Here is a 20,242-nt window from a genome sequence, read left to right as displayed (position 1 = left end):
ATTCACCAATTACTTTCTAAAGGCATAGCTGAGATGTGCATATCACCATGGCGAGCCTAAGTGGTAGTGGTTAAGGATCCTACCCACTGACCCAAGAACCGAAAGTGTGTGGATTATTCATAATCAATCAATGTATGGAATTGGCCAGTTACCCCTTGCCAAGAATTGACAAAATGGTGAAATATAATGTGTTCTCTACCTTTGACCTGAAAAGTGCCTTCCACCAAGTGTCACTGAAGGAGTCAGTATACGGCTTTTGAAGCTAATGGATGTTTCTACATATTTTGTAGGATTTCATTTGGAGTCACGAATGGGGTGGCTGCCTTCTAGCAAGCTCTGGATAAGTTAGTTAGAGAAGAAAAACTGCAAAGTTCCTTCCCTTACCTTGATAAAATCACTATTGCTGGACATACACAAGAGGGACATGATCAAAATGTAAAGAAATTCCTAAAGAGAATTCCATCCATGTCCTTGGATACTATGTGGGGAATGGAATCATTAAGTCAGATCCTGAGAGACTTCACCCTCTACAGGATCTGCCTCCACCTGAAAATTTGTGACCCTTAAAAAGGGTACTTGGAATGTTTGCTTATTACGTCAAATGGACTCATGGGTTTTCTAACAAGACTCAACCGATGGTAAATGCAGAGAACTTCCCAATGGAGGAAAAGGCCCTGAACTCCTTTAACTTACTAAAGAGAGAGTTGGAGGAAGCCACCCTGCGCTCGGTGGATGAGGTAGAGTGTGACGCCATCTGATGTGACTATTTCTGCTGTCCCTAACCAAGGGGGAATGGCCTGTTGCATTCATGTAGAGAAAGAAGTGACTGCTATCATTGAGGCAGTGTACAAATGGAGCCACTACCTGGCACGGCATCACTTTAGCTTGGTTACTGATCAGCAGGTCAGTGGCCGTTATGTTTGACAGTAAAAGGCATCCAAATATAAAGAACACAAAGATTCAAGAATGGAGGCTGGAACTTGCAGCAATTAGTTGCACAATGAAGTACCATCCTGGGAAAGAGAACGTGGGGTCTGACGCAGTTAGTCGGGCATACACTTGTTCAGCCTTTACTACTTCTACACTCACTGACATTCACAACGGACTTTGTCATGCAGGAATAACTCGGCTGCTGCATTTTGTTAGAGCAAAGAATCTCCCCTTTTCTACAGAGGATGTCAAGAAGATTTATGCTTCAAGGAGGGTTTGTGCTGAGCTGAAACCTCAGTTCTATCACCCACCAGGAGGAACTCATCAAAGCAACAAACCCTATGGAATGGCTTAGTATTGATTTCAAGGGACCTTTGCCTACAGCTTCGCATAACCCATATCACTTTACAGTAGTGAAGAATACTCATGTTTTCCCTTTGCCTATCCACGCCCCAATATGCATACTAAAACAGTGATGAGATGCCTGGATCTGCTATTTAGCCTATGCGGAATGCCAAATTACATACACTCTGATTGAGGCACCACCTTCATGTCTAGGAATCTGAAAGATTATGTCACTCAGAATGGGGTTGCCACAAGTCATACTACCCCATACCACCCAGTTGGGAACGGACAGGTAAAGAGGCTCAATGTCATCACATGGAAGGCATAGATCATGTAACCTGCCCGAGAAGCATTGGGAACTGGTGCTTCCTGAGGTACCACACTCCCAAGGATCACTATTGTGTACAGTAACAAATGCTACATCCCATGAACATACTTTCATTCCAATGCTGCTCATCCCATGGAAATTCATTGCCTTCCTGGCTAACGACCCCTGGACCAATTCTACTAAGGTTTGTGAGGAGTAACAAGGACAAACCACTTGTGAATCAACTTGAACTCCTTGACAGTAATCCAACATATGCAAACATCAGGTAACCAGATGGATGGGAGTCTACTGTGTCTGTTTGTGACTTGGCGCCTTGTCCAGAAGCCCAGGCAATCCCCACATCTCCTATTATAGAACAAGATAAAAGAAATCTGGTGGAACCAATACTGGAGGAGGAGGAGGAAGATATGACCTGCCATAGTGTGGAGGATGAAGAAACAGGAGCTCCACAAGAACTAAAGAGATCCGGTCGTGTACCAAAACCTCCCAATCGATATGGATGGGAGCAGTCCCAAAAAGTGTTGCTTGATACTGCTCATGTTTGATAAGGAGGGAAGAATGTAATGTTACAAAGTTATTCTTTAATTGTTAATGTGCTTGCACTCCATAATTAGTTGACCCTGACTGCTGCTGCTCCTTGGGTCACCTGACCTCTCTTGCACCAATCAGCTTCTTCCTCCAATCAGCTTTTAGCTGCTGCCTCGTGACTTTTTAAAAAAAATTCCAGCTTCTGCCACACTATTAGCTTTATACAATTTAGATTATATACGGTGTAGAAGAATTCGTTTAACTCCACTTACGTGGAATGTGTTGTTGAGCTAAGCAGTTTCAGACTGTAACTGTACAATTAAGTTGAGTGAAGCTTGGAAAGCAGCCAACATGTTATCCATTCTCACTACACTGATACAGCAAGGGTCCCCAAAGAGTAAATGATTTAACTGGCCAGTTAACCAGCTGTTGGTGCTAAGCAGGAGTAGGGAAGAATGTTGATAAGGACCAAGACGGAAAGAGCTGTCACTTGAAACGGCTGAACATCAATTCCAACAGATGGTGGTTACAGCAATGCACTGCTCACTCCACACTACACTGAAGTACCATTAGGAATATGTCATCAATTTCTGAAGTGAGACTTAGAGGCAAAACTTTTAGTTCAACAGCAAGAATACAAATAGCTGAGCTAAAATGCAAACAAAAGTGGTGACGGACAGCAAAACAAAAGTGAAAGAAATAGTGAAGCTCACACAATCTCTAAAATCAAGGAAACAAGATGGTGGGCCCATGTAATGTGCATGGGAGCTAGATGGTGATGGTGTTCCATACTATTGGATCTATACACTGTGATTTTAGATGTGTGTGGAACTTCTGTCACTTTTGGTTTCAAAGACTGATTCTTTTCAGTCAGGAGTCAATTGCACCGTTGATACTGCCGCCTTATTTAAATATGTACATAAGGGGATTTGAATTTAGTTTATTTTGCAAATAGACAAAACAGCTGTGCCAGAACACACAAGAAACTTCAGTTGTATATCTTTACCTCCTATGCACACCACATGGCCTGCTGAGTTCCTCCAGTCTTTTTGTGTTTTTACAAAAGCAGCAATTCTTATATCTTTGTGGTTTTTTCTTTCCCAAAAACTGTTAGCTGCTCGGTTGAATACTGAAAATATTCCCTCAATTACAGTTGCTTGTCACTCTCTGCAACAAAACCCTCAGTCTAACCCAGTGGTTCTCAGCCCTTTTCTTTCCACTCACATCCCACTTTATGCCATCGGTACTCTGTAATTAATAAGGGATTGCTTAAGGTGGGATGTGAGTGGGAAGGGAAGTTTGAGAATCACTGGTCTTGACCCAATTGTTACTGGAATATTTTGCTTGAGAAAAATGGTCATTGGTCCTTTTCCTTTGGAGTTCTGAAACCATGCACATAACAAATCAATTAGGGACAATTAAAATAATAGTTTTCAGACTTTTTCTTTCCACCCACATACCACCTTAAGCAATCCCTTACTAATCACAGAGCACCAATGGCATAGGGAATACTTAAAGTGATATGTGAGTGGAAAGAAAAAGGTTGAGAACCACTGGTCTAACCACTACCATTCCATGCCCATTCAAATTTTTATTCTTCTATTTTTACTTCAATGCAGCAGGACTGGGAAGTTTATCTCACAGAGCCAAACAGTGGGTGACTCCATTGCAAAGGTTAGGGTTAGGAAAACTGCAAAAGCATCATAAGAACTCAGCTAGCCAAATAAATATTGCATAATTGTTTATGAATCGGGATTTTATGTTCCAAGCAAGCATGGGAAAACAGTCATACTTGGACAGTTGCCAGTGCTTTTGGAGAGAGTTAAGACAAAATGAGCAAGGGCATGTTCAAAATGGAAAGGGGGAAAGTCAGATCGGGAAGTGCAGAAGGTAAGATGGGAAGACAGTGGAACGGAAAATGGAAAATTTTGTGAGTGACAAATGACATACACTTGAATGCAAGAACACTGGCAAATAAAGTTTGTGTACTGAGTGTTAGTTTCCCATTTATAGCTATTATTGATTTGGATTACTTATGAGCAGTAAAATGGCAGCAGGAAATTTCTCGTTTCAGTAGTTTCAAATGAGATGGAGCAATGAGGATGGGTTGTAATTGAATTTAAAAAACAAACATACCTATGAGTAGGGATGCAAAAATCAACAAATGTTGCCCTGTGGATTGAACAAAAGAATAAAATATTTGCAATCAAATTGTTGAGAATATGCTGAAAGGTCCCAAACAGTCAGAAGAAATAGTTTCTGGAAATATAATCGGGGCAGCAAAAATAGGGAGTTTCAATTAACCTTTCATTGACTGAGTGTAAAAAACAAATAGAGTGTAAACTTCTTAAAAAGCATTAAAGAACCCAGTTTCAAATCATGTCACAAAATCCCAAGATGAAGGGAATGATTCTCATCTTAGTTTCAAGGAATAACCCTGCGGGGGCAAATCATCTTAATTCAGATGCGGTTGGATTAGATCTGGGTTCACTTGCTCTAATTTAGAGAAGGCCAATTTTACTAGTAGTTTAGCTACCTGAGGCTAAGTCTTAATCAGTCATTTGAAAAATAACAAGAACAAATGATTGGGCCACTCTGCAGTAAACCACTGTGTACATGTTTTGGCTGTGTTAGTACTTGTTATAGTTCCTATAGACATGCCCCTTGCTGACTGTGCCTGTGGCTCTTCCCACAGACCCCTGAATAAGGGTGAATAGGCCACAGCTCTCTCCTCAGTCCAGGACAGTCAACCAGCATGGACATACCTCCATCCTGTTATTAATAAAAGCCTCCCAGTTTCTACATATTTTCTGGTCATTTGAAGTAATTGATGGTGCATCAATTTTATTAACAGTAGTTTTTTAATATAATGGAGAAGATTTTGAAACCAGAAAATCTGGACTTCGACCCACAATCGCCTGACACACATAACAGCTTCGAACTCAAGCTTCATTGTGTTACGAGCCCAGAGGACTCCAAACACCTGCAGCAATAGAAATTCATCAAGACAATAGTTAATTAAACAAAAATGTTTTTAATTTTTTCATACATAATAATAAGATCAATATTTAACTTATTACTATTAACTTAACCCCCTTCTGATCCTAAGTACATGTGTATGTGTTGAGGAAAGTTCTTTCTTTCACTGTCCAGCCATTCACTCTTCATTTCTCCAAGTTCACTCATATCAGGCAATTTCCATACTGTGTACAGAATGTAATTATCTTCACCAGGCTCTGGTGCTTTAAATTAAATTGTTGCCATAAAGAAAGGTCTGTGTTGGTTTCAGAGAGAGATATTCGTTGTTTGTAGGACACACACAAACTGATCTTCTTCAATCAGTCACTTCAATGCCTTGCTGAAGAAACTTGCCCCCTCACGGGTTTTTCCAAAAGATAACCTCTTCTTCCAGGTTACCACAAGGATTCTCAAAACCTATCTTTAAATGAGGTCTTGCAGCAGGTCTGCAAAACTTGCAGTCTTCAACACCAATTTCAGCAGTAAACTCTGACTCTCTCTCTCTCCCCATCTCATTTTATTCCATAATTTTATTAACATTCCATAACAGTTGTTTTGAAACATTTCTGCCAGCCTCCTCTGCTATCGTTCATTCAGAGAATGATAGACTGCAAGTGCAAGATTCCTGGCCCCTGGTATATTCGATGATCAGGGATGCAAAGTCATACCCAGAGGCAATGGAAATATTGAAAAGCCAGTACCTGCGGGAGATAAACGAGGTCTATACAAGGCACCTCCTGGCTACCTGAAAAGAGTGACCCGGGGAATCAAGCGCCAAGTACCTTTGGCCCCTGTGAGCTCTTGGACAGACCTGTAATGCCATGATGGACACAGTGAATATGGAGGACTTGATCAGAGATGCTTATTTCATGGGCATCAGATTCAGCTGGACCTGGAAGAGACTGTTAGAGCAGGGTGGTCCTCCAAAATATGGATGCCTACCCAGCTGAAAATGCGTCCACCTTGTAGTTACTGCGGGCACCACCATCTTGGACATGGGAGGGCCGTAAGCATGCGGAACACCACCAGTGACCCAACCATAGCCGCTGTAATCTGCGAGCACCCAAAGTGCTATTTCTGTGGACTGCAAAAACACCTTAGAAAGTGCTGGCCAGTGAAAGAAATGGTTTCCTCTAGCTGTGGATAGAAAGGGCATCTTGCAAAGCTGAGTAAATCCAAGTCGCACTCTCAACCCAGCAGCACTATGTTCGGGCCATGGGGGCTGCCATCTTGAATGTCGCTATCTTCTTAACCCAATAATGCCGCACGCGGGCCATGGGGGCCATGATCTTGAACAGCGCCACTTTGGAATCGAACACCTGAACATTCCACCACATCTACGGAGTCTGGCAGTGATTCAGCATTGGCCTCCATCATGCTGGATCAAGCTAGCCCTCACCAACTCACCAGATCAATGATGGACATTGAGGTAAACAGTCAGGAGACAACCTGCCTCTCCGATAGTGGGAGCATGGAGACCTTCATCCACCCCGACACAGTGCAGTGCTACTCCCTCGTAGTAAGGTCAGTAAGCCAAAAGGTCTCTATGGCCTCGAAGTTCTATACAAGGATGTTCACAGCTACGCTGTAGTGACTCTGACTGTGTGGAGCACAAAGACTTTAAACTCCTTCTGATGCCACAGTTCTGCACTGCCATGTTGATGTGGCTGGAATTTCAATGCCAGCTTAAAAGTGTGATGATGGAGTACGATGGAACCTATCTCCCCCCCCCCCCACTGTCTGTAACCAGCAGTTTTAAACCACCCACTACCCTTCACCAGCAAAAACCCCTCAACCTCTCCTCCCATTATTTCTAGCCAGCACCCCACAGATCGCCCACCACATATGACCTGCCGCCTTTCAACACTCAGGATCTCCCCTCCACCATTGTTTGTAACCTCACCACTGACTATAAACCTGTTTCCACCAAAAGAAGGTGATGCTGTGCCGGAAAAAGGGTCTTTATTAGGTTAGAGGGGCTGCGGCTACCCAATGAGGGGATCATTGAAGCCAGCACCAGCCCCTGGCATGCCCAAATAGTGGTAGTAAAGAATGGGGAGAAAGACAGAATGGTCATTGACTAAAGTCAGACCATTAACAGACACACTCAGCTGGATGGGTCCCCTCTTACCCACATATCTGACATGGTAAATTGAATCGCTCAATATCAAGTATTCTCCACTATTGATTTAAAGTCAGCATACCACCAGCTCTCTATCCACCCAGAGGACTGCCTTTGAGGCGGATGGCAGCCTCTATCATTTCCTTAGGGTTCCCTTTGGCATCACCCATGGGGTCTCCGCTTTCCAGCAGGAGAAGGATCGCAAGGTAGACCAGTATGAGCTGCATACCACCTTCACGTATCTGGACAATGTCACCATTTGTGGCCATGACATTTAGGATCATGACGCCAATCTCTAAAAAAATTTCTAGGCCACCAAACTCCTTAATCTTACATATATTAAAGATAAGTGTGTGTTTTGGGCAACCTGCCTTGGCTGAGTTGTAGAGGATGAAGCCATTGGCTCTGATCTCAACTGCATGTGCCGTCTTTTGGAATTTCCCCTTCACCATAGCCTCAAGGCTCTGAAAAGGTGTCTGGACTTCTTTTCCTATTATGCCCAGTCGGTACCCAATTATGCGGACAAGGCCCATGCCTTCATCAAATCTACCTCCTTTCCCCTGACGTCAGAGACCTGTGCAGCCTTCAGCCACATCAACGCAGACATTGCCAAGCCTTCAATGCATGCTGTGGACGAATCCACTTTGTTTCAGGTGGAAAGCAATGCGTCTGACTTCGCCCTGGTCACCACCCTTAGCCAGGTGGGCAGACCTATAGCCTTCTTTTTCCACACCCTCCAGAGGCCCGAAATTCAACACTCCTCTGTTGAGAAGGAAGTCTAAGCCATTGTTGAGCCAGTATGGCACTGGAGATACTACCTCACCGGCAAATAATTTACCCTGCTGACTGACCAATGTGCAGTTGTTTTCATGATCAACATCCAGCAGCGAGGTAAAATCAAAAATGACAAAATATTGAGGTGGAGAATTGAACTTTCCACCTACAATTATGATATATTGTACTGGTCCGGGAAACTCAATGTCCCTCCAGATGCCCTATCCTGCAGAATAAGTACCAGCACACTAGTAGACTGGTTATAGACCCTCCACATGACCTCTGCCACCCTGGGATCACCAGGTTCTACCACTTTATCAAAGCCCCCAATTTACCTTACTCCATCAAGGAGATCAAGATCATGACCAGAAAATGCCAGGTCTGTTTGGAGTGCAAACCGCACTTTTATGGGCCAGACAGAGCACATCTGATAAAGGGCATTCACCCCTTTGAACACCTGAGCATTGATTTCAAGTGGCTCCTCCCCTCCTCTGACCACAACATGTACTTCCTCAACATAATTGACAAGTACTCACGTTTCCCATTCGTCATCCACTGCCCGGATATGACCACTGCCACAGTTATCAAGGCCCTGCGCAATCTCTTCATCCTGATCAGGTACCCCTGCTATATCCTTTATGAGTGACCATGAGTTACAATCCTTGAGGGAACAGGCAGGTGGAAAGGAATAATGCTATTGTCTGGAAGGCCATCCTCCTAGCCCTGATGGAGGATGACCTCCCCGATGTGCTCCACTCCATCAGATCTCTCCTATGTACAGCAACCAATGCCACTGCACATAAAACAATGTTTTCCTTCCCCAGAAAGTCCACTTCAGTGACCACGCTGCCATTCTGCCTGATGTCCCCAGGTCTGGTTCTACTCTGGAAGCATGTAAAGAGCTATAAGTCTGATCTAATGGTCCATCTACTCCACGCCAAGCCCCTAATGGGCACGAGGACACAGTCTCCATTCGGGACCTGGCACCCTGAGGAGTCCCCGTCCACCCCTCCCCACCTTCACCTACCACTACCCACAATGCACCAGGGCCATAGCATGGTTGGGCCAAGTGGATGGCATGCCAGATCCATCGCCACAATCCACCAAGTCAATGGCAATGGCAACAAACAGGTGTTCCAGACCATTCAGAATTCAACAGCTGTACTGCAGCTGGTAGTACGACAGTTACAGTGACAGACCAGACCACCATAAAGTCTCAGTTTGTAAGAACATTTAATTCTCTTCACTTGCCGGACTCTTTCTAAAATGAGGGGTGAACATGGTAAACCACTGCATATATACTTTGGCCATGTTAGTACTTGTTATAGTTCGTCTGGACATATCCCTTGCTAACTATGTCTGTGGCTCCACCCACAGACCCCTGAATAAAGGCAACTGTGCCACAGCCCCCTCCTCAGTCCAGGACAGTCGACCAACATGGATTTGTCTCCATCCTGATGTGAATAAAATCCTCTCAGTTTCTATACAAATTCCAGTCTTTTGAAATAATTGATAGAGCATCAAACCCAAAATCTACAGCTAAATGAAGGTCAAAAAACAGGCAAGAAGGCATGGAAAAAAAAGATAAGTTCATTACAGATAAAAAAAGCACTAAACTGTGAAATACCTTGAGGTACACTGTAAACAGAAATTACATTTGACCAGTTTAGGAGAGATAGTTTAGTGCCTATGTCTTGGGTAAACTTATACCTCTCATTTTGTTCATTTTAGATTGGTCACAGTGTTTTAGCTACCGAAAGAAAATAGACACACACACCGAGAGCAGTTCAGTTTATACAAATGTTTATTACTAATTCAAAAGCTGATTTCACACTACAATATGCAAGCCCTTCCCAACTATACTTATCAACGCTTGGACTGGTCCCAACTGCCGAAGCGAGGCAACAACTGCACACTTGTAGTAGGTTGTCAGGGCGCTGGTAGCAGCTTCTCCACCTCCCCCGACCGGGACGTTGCTCGGACTCTGGCTGTTCTTCCTTCTTGACAAGGGGTGTTCCCACCCCTCGGAGAGTCTAAACTTCAGCAGCAGGACCACAGGCTTATATACCCCAAAAACAATTAATCATGCACCCACTCCCTCTAACATTTGTCAGTCAAAATCAAAGCTGAGCATACTATTCTACAATTTAGAAGATTAATTATTATGGAGCAGGATGCTATGATATCCTGGTTTATCTCGTAGATACAAGGACTCATTAAAACTTCTTGAGCAAGACAGGTTGTGACCAATACGTCAATTTCAGAGTGTCGTATTTGACAACTGCTTTCCCTGGGCCTCACGGTGGAATTCCATTTCAAAGTGTATCTTCAGATAAGTCCCCATGGCTGAGTTTAATTACATCTGCTAGTTCTGAAAGTAAGGTGACCTGCGTGAGGACCCAGTGTCGTCAGTTCCACATAAGCAAAAAGCATCTGAGTACATGGTTTTAATCCTCCATTACATTCCACCCCTTGGTCACAATCTGTCATTTGCGAGGCCTAACCAGTATTTGAGTACAGAGGGAGCGAAAAAAGAGAAATCAAAACAACAATTACAAAGATAAGCAATGACGCGAGCAACCAACGGAGGATAGTGTGGCCCACTCCCCCAAATGTAGCAGTTAGCCATGAGAAAGGATTCCAACCAAGGCTCAAATTATCCTTGTTGGCCACAATACCCAGATACTGGAGCTCACGAACAGATTTTGAAACATGATGAACAATAACATATTTATATAAGCAACACTTGAGGCTGGTGACCGAGGACTTCCTTGGTGTAATGCATCGGACCGTGTTTCCCACAGGGAACTCCCTTGGAATGTCCTCGACATTACAAATCCAATTGCTGGCATCAAAGCAGCTGTTAAGCCAGATCACCAGGAGTGTAAAATGGAGAACCTGGAACAAAGAAGCCTGACACATGTCACTCACGATACCATAAGCGTTCAGTGTTTAAACAGACTAAATCATCCTGTCCCTCAATAGCTACCCACCGAGTGTTACCCTGGGCAGGTGTCACTATTTCCCCTTTTACAGGAGGGCCACTACCTGGTGGTGCCACCCATACCTTTTGTCCAACATTCTCTAGTTCGGGGATGGGGGGCATTGACTGTTATTCCTCTGGAATAGGCTGTAATTCAGGAGCGTGAAGAAGTCGGTGGAAAGGTGTACCTCCTTTTAAAGGGCGATGATTCAAATTGTCGACTGCCTGCTGCAGCACATGGCACCATCCCTTCTGGGTCCCCAGTGATGTTAACAAATGAATTTGTTCCTTCAGTAAGCCGTTCATTTGTTCAACTAACCCGGCAGTCTGCGGGTAATAAGGAATATGGTAGACCCATAAAATACCGTTGTCATTTGCCCAATCACAGATTGCTTTCCCGGAGAAGTGCGAGCCATTATCAGAGTGAATCTCCTCTGGAACATCATAACGATAAATCAAATGGTTTTGTTCTTGGATAGTGCTAGCTTGGTCAGCCGTCTTGGTGGGAAAAGTAAAAACCAGGCCCGAAAAGGTGTCAACCATTACTAGGACGTAATATTTACCCATGCATTCTAGCATGGGGCCTATGTGATCAATTTGCCAGACCGCAGCTGAGTGAGCACCCCGTTTTATTCGGCCATGCGGACCAGGTGGAACGGTATGGAACTTCACAAGCTGACATTCTGGGCATGTACATATGACCATGCGGACATCATCCTTATGGATGGATAAAGCATGTGTACGGGACCACATAGCTGATCCCTTCTCCCCCAAATGACCACTCTGTTCATGTGCCCATCGAGCCAGGGGGACGGTATCAGCACAGCTGATAGTGGCAAGCTGATCTGCTACTGCATTATGTTGAGCCATGTTAGTCGCCATATTGGTATGGGCATCAACGTGATAAACGGTTATCTCACGATGGTGGGAAGCATCCCACAACAGCTGCCACAACTCTTTGCCCCATACTGGGCGGTCATGTATCATCCAGTTGTTCTTTTGCAAATCAGGCATCCATACCACAAGTCCATTAGCCAAAGCCCAGGAATCAGTAAACAGGCGAAGAGGGTGATCATGGGGATCTAGTGGTAAAGTGACTGCCTTCAACTCAGCATACTGACTGGAGCCACCATCCCCCTCCTCCGATAACTGAGTTCCTGACCTAGGATGGTAAGCCACCTGTTCGTGTATGCGGCCCACCCCTTCAGGCCCTCTGGTCGCACGACTCTGAATATACCACTTCCATTTAACAATAGAAGACTGCTGAGCCCGCCGGATCTTTAGATTAGCATCATTAGCCAGGACCCAATTCATTATAGGAAGTGCAGGTCGCAATTGAACATCTGCATCACCTGTCATTCTTTCAGTCTCTAGCAGGGCCCAGTAACAGGCTAGTAACTGTTGTTCAAAAACAGAATAACGAGTGGCAGCCTCAGGCATGGTACGTGACCAGAATCCTAGTGGGACTCGGCGACCCTCTTGTTTCTGCCAGAGGCTCCAGGAGGCCACATCATCAATATAATGGTGAATTGAGAGGGAAGGCGATACTGGAAGGTGGGTGAAGGTATACTGGCGCCCCTTCCAGGTAAAGGCGAACTGATCCTGTGAGTCCTCAGCTATAAGAATACTGAAGAAGGCATTAGCGAGATCAATGACAGCATACCATGTTCCTGAGTTCCCAGTAGCAATGTTTTCAATAAGGGTGACAATGTCCGGAACTGCTGAAGCAAGTGGTGGGGCATGTTTGTTCAAAAAACGATAATCAACTGTCATTCTCCAGGAGCCGTCCGGCTTCTGGACCGGCCAAACAGGGCTATTAAAGGGCGACGTTGCGGGCCTCACTACCCCTTCTTCTTGCAGAGCATCGATGGTGGCAGTAATCTCTTCCTGCCCCCCAGGGAGATGATATTGTGGAATGCACACTGGTTTCATGGGGGCTGGCACCATCACAGGATCCCACTTAGCCTGACCCACTACTAGTTTTTTTGTAATAGTTCGAATTCCAAATTCAAATCCCCCTTGGCTAGTATTAAGGGCCATACCGGCCAACATATTAATACCCAGGATACACTCGTCAGTAGCAGCAACCAGGGCATGTAACCAGACAGGGGAAGGGCTATCACCCACCATGGCACAGACTTTTATTTCCTTTGCCAGGGTGACCGCTCCTCCCAACCCCTCTATTCGAAAGGCCGGTCCAGTCCAGAGGTCTGGATTACCAGGAATCACCGAGTGCTCTGCACCGGTGTCGACCAAAGCCAAGTATTGGCGATCATTACCCCCACCCCAGTGGATTGTTAACGGTATGTAGGGCCGCGGATCCCCGTGTGTGCGCCGTGTCTCGATGGAGTAGACACGTGAATCCTGCCCACATCTTCAGGCTTCAGAAGGGTTCGGGGGCTTCCAGGACCACATGCTATTGTTATCTTTAAGAGCCTGTTTAACCCATTGTTTTACCTCATCATGAGTAACTGGAGCAGGAGAAGCCAGCTCGATAGAAGCAGCAGTGGGAGCAGAAAGCACAGCTGGGCCAGGAGGACTCAGCAGCTGGGGATGATGTTCCCCTGTTTTTTGCCTAAATCGATCTCCAATGGCAGCCAGCTCTTTTACAGAGAAATCACGGATCATTGACTCCTTCCGACCCCTGTTCCCACTTTGGCTCACAGGGTCCTCCACCCAGTCTAGGGGAGGAGGTGGAGGCCATCCAACAGAGGGAGTAGGCCATAGAGCATAAGCAGGGGTTTGGGTATTTTCGCCTGGGTCCACATGGGAAACCGGGGTATCTATCCCTTCCATCTCTACCCTTACATCATCCCCCCTTCTGTCTGTTTGGGAAATCTGCTGCCTTTTCGGGCGGGCATGAACAGCAGATGGAGAGGGTAGTATGTTAGACACATGCTGAGGAGTATCTGCATTATTACCATTGTCATTCCAGATATTCCCATCCCAATCCTCAATTACATCAGGATCGTCACCATTCCTTATCATGGCATGAATACGATATGGATCAGGTTCTACTCCATGCCTTTCCTTATCTGCACAGAGCTGCTGCCGGAGTTTAATATTATGGCAAATCATTTGGACATGCTTATCTTCCCATTCTTTGGCTCTGTCCTGACTGGTACGAACAATCACGCTCATCATGGAACAGCATTGTCACAGGACTTCTAGCTCCTCCTCTAATTGCTTTCTTTTGCACTGAGATTCTACTTCTCTTTGAATTAATTCTGCTTCACGCTGAACGGAGTGGCGTAATGCTGTGGCCAGCAACCAAAAACCATTCGTCAGCATTCCCTTTTTATCAGGAAATTTACTTTCTCGAAGGAGAGTGGCAACCCGCTCTCCCAGAGGTGCACTTGATGAGTCTAACTTCTCATCCCAACTAATAGGTGGTCCCAACAAAGACAGGGTATTGGCCAACATGCCAAACCCATCGTCTTTGGAAGTCCATCCAGGAATCAAGAACTGCTCAGGGCTCACCTCTTTCTTTCGGCGAAACATCTTGAGACCAATCCTGCTCGCAGCGCCAATTGTCTTGGGTAAACTTATACCTCTCATTTTGTTCATTTTAGATTGGTCACAGTGTTTTAGCTACCGAAAGAAAATAGACACACACACCGAGAGCAGTTCAGTTTATACAAATGTTTATTACTAATTCAAAAGCTGATTTCACACTACAATATGCAAGCCCTTCCCAACTATACTTATCAACGCTTGGACTGGTCCCAACTGCCGAAGCGAGGCAACAACTGCACACTTGTAGTAGGTTGTCAGGGCGCTGGTAGCAGCTTCTCCACCTCCCCCGACCGGGACGTTGCTCGGACTCTGGCTGTTCTTCCTTCTTGACAAGGGGTGTTCCCACCCCTCGGAGAGTCTAAACTTCAGCAGCAGGACCACAGGCTTATATACCCCAAAAACAATTAATCATGCACCCACTCCCTCTAACATTTGTCAGTCAAAATCAAAGCTGAGCATACTATTCTACAATTTAGAAGATTAATTATTATGGAGCAGGATGCTATGATATCCTGGTTTATCTCGTAGATACAAGGACTCATTAAAACTTCTTGAGCAAGACAGGTTGTGACCAATACGTCAATTTCAGAGTGTCGTATTTGACAACTGCTTTCCCTGGGCCTCACGGTGGAATTCCATTTCAAAGTGTATCTTCAGATAAGTCCCCATGGCTGAGTTTAATTACATCTGCTAGTTCTGAAAGTAAGGTGACCTGCGTGTGGACCCAGTGTCGTCAGTTCCACATAAGCAAAAAGCATCTGAGTACATGGTTTTAATCCTCCATTACAGCCTATTAAGCACTGACATGCACCTGTTCTTACAATCTGCTAAATGGTGATGTGGGAGCAGAGTACCTGGGTCTTTGTCCCTGCTTTTTTCCCTACCCTTCTCTCCCTGTTGACTTCTGCCCAAAAGGAAATGGAGAAGGCAGCATGACATTGAAGAAATGGAAAACATGCTGGTCGGAAACCTTCAAGATGTTTTATAAACATGTAAAGGGAAAGAAGATTGTAAAGAAATCAACAGCGACCAAAAGTTAATTGGACTGTGGAGGCAGAAGATGTGAACTGAATCTTAATGGCTATGGCTGGAATTCCAGAGAGTACGGCTGCTGTTATTAACGCTGCCCTTCTTCCTCTCCTTAAATTCTCCAAAGATTGCACGCAGAAGACGGTCATCTACACTACTTGCATTGAATTCTGATCAATGAATGAAAACAATTCAATGCATTGGCCCAAGTTTCTGGTTGCTTTGACAATACCGCATTCATATTTAAAATGTATGCAGTGGTAAAAGGATCTATGTAAGTAAAAAAAAATTGGGAAAAAGATTTAAATATACAAATTTATGATGAGGCCTGGTCAAGATTGTTCCAGGAGAGTGTAACCAATACAATTAACGATAGGTATCAAATGGTACAATATAATTTTTTACACCAATTAAACTACACTCTGTATAAATTACATGGAATTGTCTGACAAATATTTCAGATGTAACAAAGACACAAGAACCTTATTCCATGCAGTGTGGTTTTGTGAAAAAGTGGGAAAATTTTGGGAAGACTTTAATATATTATTGGAACAAATTATGAAGATACAGATACCAAAAGATCCCAGAATATTTTTGCTTGATGATTTATATAACACTGATATTAAATTGAAGTTAGACAAATATCAATGAAAATTTTTGAGTGTAGCAATAGCATTGGCATGGAAATATGTGGCAGTAACCTGGAAGTCAGATAATTTTATAAGGTTGGATAGATGGCATATGGGAATTCAAAATTTTAGACCACAGGAAAAGATTACTTATAATTTAAGGAATCAACCTGAGAATTTTTATATGATTTTGAAACCAGATATGGATTTCATCAGTAAGAGTCCATCCACATCGTCCACAACACCCGCTCCTCCCAATTAATATGTACAGAATAAAATAATATGTTAGGAATATATGAATAGTGAATGATAAATAAATTCAGGTGTTTTTTTTTCTTTTTTCTCTCCTTTTCTTTTGGGGGAGGGGGTAAAAAGAAAAAAAAAAATATATATATATATATATATATAATTTTTATTACATTGTATGATGAAGAATTATATGATTGTATTGATGCAAATGAAAAATAAAAATTTCCAAAAAATGGTGCACAGTTTAGCAGGAAACCATTGGACTTTGCAAGAGAAATCCAGAGTTAATGCTATTGATCCTAGCATTACCTATTTAAAGTGATGCAAGAGTCTCTGCTTCCATGTGCTGTGTGACAAGGAATCCTATGCGATCAGAATATTCCTTGCCCTCTTGGCGGCAATATGAAGTTTTTGACAGTGTTTCCTGAACCAAAGGAAAGAGAATGCCTCAATCAACCAATTATAATTTTTGCTTTTAACGTTTCTCCCCATTTTTGAATTCCTCTCTGCCGCGCGCTGCCGATAATCAGACACTGGAGAACAAATGCAGCTTAACAGACACTGGAGAACAAATGCAGCTTAACAAAATTTGATATTCAGTTCATTTTTTTTTAAATTATAGCCAAATACAAAATCTCTTTTGAGCTGTGCCTTTTGCTGATTCTTATTTACATTTTTGTGATATTGTGTACTTGAATCTCTATTTATTCACAACTTTAAGAAACTATCAAAAAGTGACTGCTACTAATCCTTGTACATGTTAAACCATATCCTCCACTTGCCTGCTCATGCTATTGAATGTACCTTCCTGGTCATTCTTCTGACTATTCACCAAGCCTCTTTGGTGATTCATTGCAATGTGAATATATGAGCATAGCATTTCAGAATGGTACAAATCAATTCACCAATTTACAATAAAAACGCATGGGGTCCCGGACAAATACTTTTCAACTTCCAGTTCATTATCACCTGACTGTGCCTGTTCAACCTGATGAAACTGTGATTCTCCCAGACCACAATGCACACCCTTACACGCACACACAATACACACTATTCATCACGACCACAACCTGTGGGAAGAAGTTGTTTCCCTGCTGGCCGGCCTGTGTTTCCTTCCTGATCGTAGTAAGTCAAAGGTCTCGTGTGGTGGAGCTTTACTTAAGCCCTATTTAAGCAGTACTCCTGGTTAATGACATTAGTAGAGGAAAGGGTGTCCCCAATGGTATTCTCAATTGTTTTGATGATCCTCTGTATTGATTCCATCTGGTGGCTTGCAGCTACCGTGCCACACAAAGATGCAGCTAAACAGGACCTTATCAATTTACACAGATGAAATAAGATAGGGTCCAGTCGCCTTGCTCCCCTCAACCTCTTTAGGCAATGCTGGTCACCAACCCAAATAATGAGTGATGCACCATCAAAGACTCCAAAAGACTGAAGTTGTGGAAAATGATCGGCTTTTATTAGCTACAGATTAAAAGCAGGTTCATGCTGCTTGACTGTCCTGCACTGGCAAGAGGGCTGTGGAACAGTCATCTTTAGTCAGGAGCCTGTGGGAGGGGCCACAGGTACAGTCAGCCAATGGGTGTGTCCAAACAGACAAACCTATACATACTGTGGTTGACCACAATGAGGTGTTGTAGGTCCATGTAGGTGTTGTCCGTAATATGCACTCTAAGGAACTTTGTGCTGTCTACTCTCTCCAAGATGGAGTCATTGATGTGCAGTGGAGAGTACTCAACCTTCATCCTCCTGAGTTCACAATCACAAAATACACAGAAGGACTATAAGTTATTGTAGTGATACAACCAGATGACTGTCTGTGACTGCCTGCGCCTGTCCGCATTCCGGCCTGCCTACTGCAGGGGGCTACCCACTTTATCTGCAGGGAGATAACCTGGGAGACTGGCTCCACCTACTCTCTGCCAATCACTGGCCCCATATAAAGGCTCCCGCCGACCCCTTGTGTGAGCACATGGAGCCAGAAGGGATACAGAACCTTGTGTGCAAGTTTTAAGCTAATTAAAGCCAGTCATACAGCCTTCGTACTTCGAATTTGTTTCTTCACACTGCAGCACACCAGTTACTTTAGCAACAGAGATCCTTGGTAACTTTGCAGTGGGTTTCATTACAAACATGCTCGTGTCGATAATACCATGAGCAAACAATATCACCTAGCTGGCTTCCGGATCAGGTTTCTTGTCATGGACATGTGTCATGGAATTTGTTGTTTTGCAGCAGCTGCATTTTGTGTTACAGGTGAAAAATTGCTACCAATTACCAAATACAAGATTTTTCAAAAAAATAAATGTTAGTGCATAAAAGAGAAAAAATGAGTAGGGTCCAGAGGTTCATTGTCCACTTAGAAATCTGAGGGCAGAGGGAAAGAAGCTGTTTCTGTAATGTTAATTGTGTACCTTAAGGCTCCTTTACCTCCTTCTTGACAGGAGCAGTGAGAAAAGGGCATGCCCTGAGTGGTGAAGATTCTTGATGGCAGAAGTTGTTCATGACACACCTCCTCTTAAAGATGCCCTGAATGGAGTGAAGATTAATGCCCATGATGGCACTGGCCTAGTTTACAACCCTCTGTAGCCTTTTCCTGTCCTGTGTATTGGCACCTCCATACCAGCCATTGATACAACCAGTCAGAACTGTCTCTGCGATGCACCTGTAGAAATTTACAAGAGTCTTTGGCGATGTACCAAATCTCCACAAACTCCTAACAAAATAGAGCCTTCATGATTACATCGACGTGATGGCCCCATGGTAGATCTTCAGAGATGTTGAATTTGAACTTCCTACCCTCTCCACCGCTGACCCCTCAATGAGGACTGGTTTGTGTCCCCCCCTTCCTGAAGTCCACAATCAATTTCTTAATTTCACAAGCTTTGAGTGTAAGGTCGTTGTTGTGACAGAACTCAATATGACTAACTGATCTATCTCACTCCTGTACGCTTCTTCATTGCCATCTGCGATTCTGTTGACAACCGTGGTGCCATCAGCAAATTTATAGATGGCATTAGAAATGTGCCTGGCCACACAGTCAGAAGCCCCTTTCACATTGACAAACCGCTAAATTGACAGGTGAACAAACCGTTTAGAAAAATTGGTAGCACTGTTCACTCTGGGCCAAGGAAAAAGGATTCTGTGCACTCTTTCACACTGCCTTCCCAGCATCTCAGTGCAAAGAGGTGCCTATCTTCCAGCCGTGACATCCCGAGTTCCCGATACTACATCAGAGGGACCAGTCACAGATTAGGAGATCGCTTCGCCCAGCACCTCCTCTCCATCCTCCACAAAAGTGACCCCTACCCCCCAACCTGACCACCCACAGATTGGAGGAACATTACCTTATTTTTTGTCTGGGCATAAACACTGATTTCACTGCACTTCACTAATCAGCTTGTCCCTTACCCCCCCCCCCTTCCCCCCCTCTTAACTAGTTATTCCAGTTCCTACTTCCTTTCTCTCTCCACCTAGCCTAGACTCCTCCCCCCCACCTGCGGTCCTTCTCCCCCCCCTCCACCTATCATCTCCCACTGTCACAACCCCCCTCCCCCCTTTGTTTGGACATCTCTCATGTTTCCCCAAATCTTGATGAAGGGCTCAAGCCTGAAATGTTGGTGATGTATCTTCACCTTTGCTACATAAAGGCACTCTTTGACCTGCAGAGTTTCTCCAGCATTTGTGTGTTTTATAGATGGTTGCTCAGAAACCTGGCCAGGAATCCTGGGCAAGCATGGCGTCAGCAAGTGCAACGACAATGGGCGCCTCCTGTTGGAGCTCTGCGC

At 44.2% G+C, this 20,242-nt stretch overlaps 1 long non-coding RNA gene across 1 annotated transcript; it reads right to left on the bottom strand.

Moving 5' to 3' along the window:
- Positions 1-9,831: 9,831 nt before the first annotated feature.
- LOC138748540 (uncharacterized) lies at positions 9,832-15,320 on the bottom strand. The gene is made up of 2 exons (XR_011348135.1): positions 14,509-15,320; positions 9,832-10,943 (listed from the first exon to the last, which is right to left on the bottom strand). It is a non-coding gene; the product is annotated as an uncharacterized lncRNA (long non-coding RNA).
- Between the last annotated feature and the right edge of the window lie 4,922 nt (positions 15,321-20,242).

Source organism: Narcine bancroftii, chromosome 1 (genome assembly GCF_036971445.1).
Source record: "Narcine bancroftii isolate sNarBan1 chromosome 1, sNarBan1.hap1, whole genome shotgun sequence".
In the NCBI taxonomy this organism is placed as follows: Eukaryota; Metazoa; Chordata; class Chondrichthyes; order Torpediniformes; family Narcinidae; genus Narcine; species Narcine bancroftii.
Note: the sequence above shows the minus strand (reverse complement) of the source record. Positions and strands in the feature narration are given on the sequence as shown.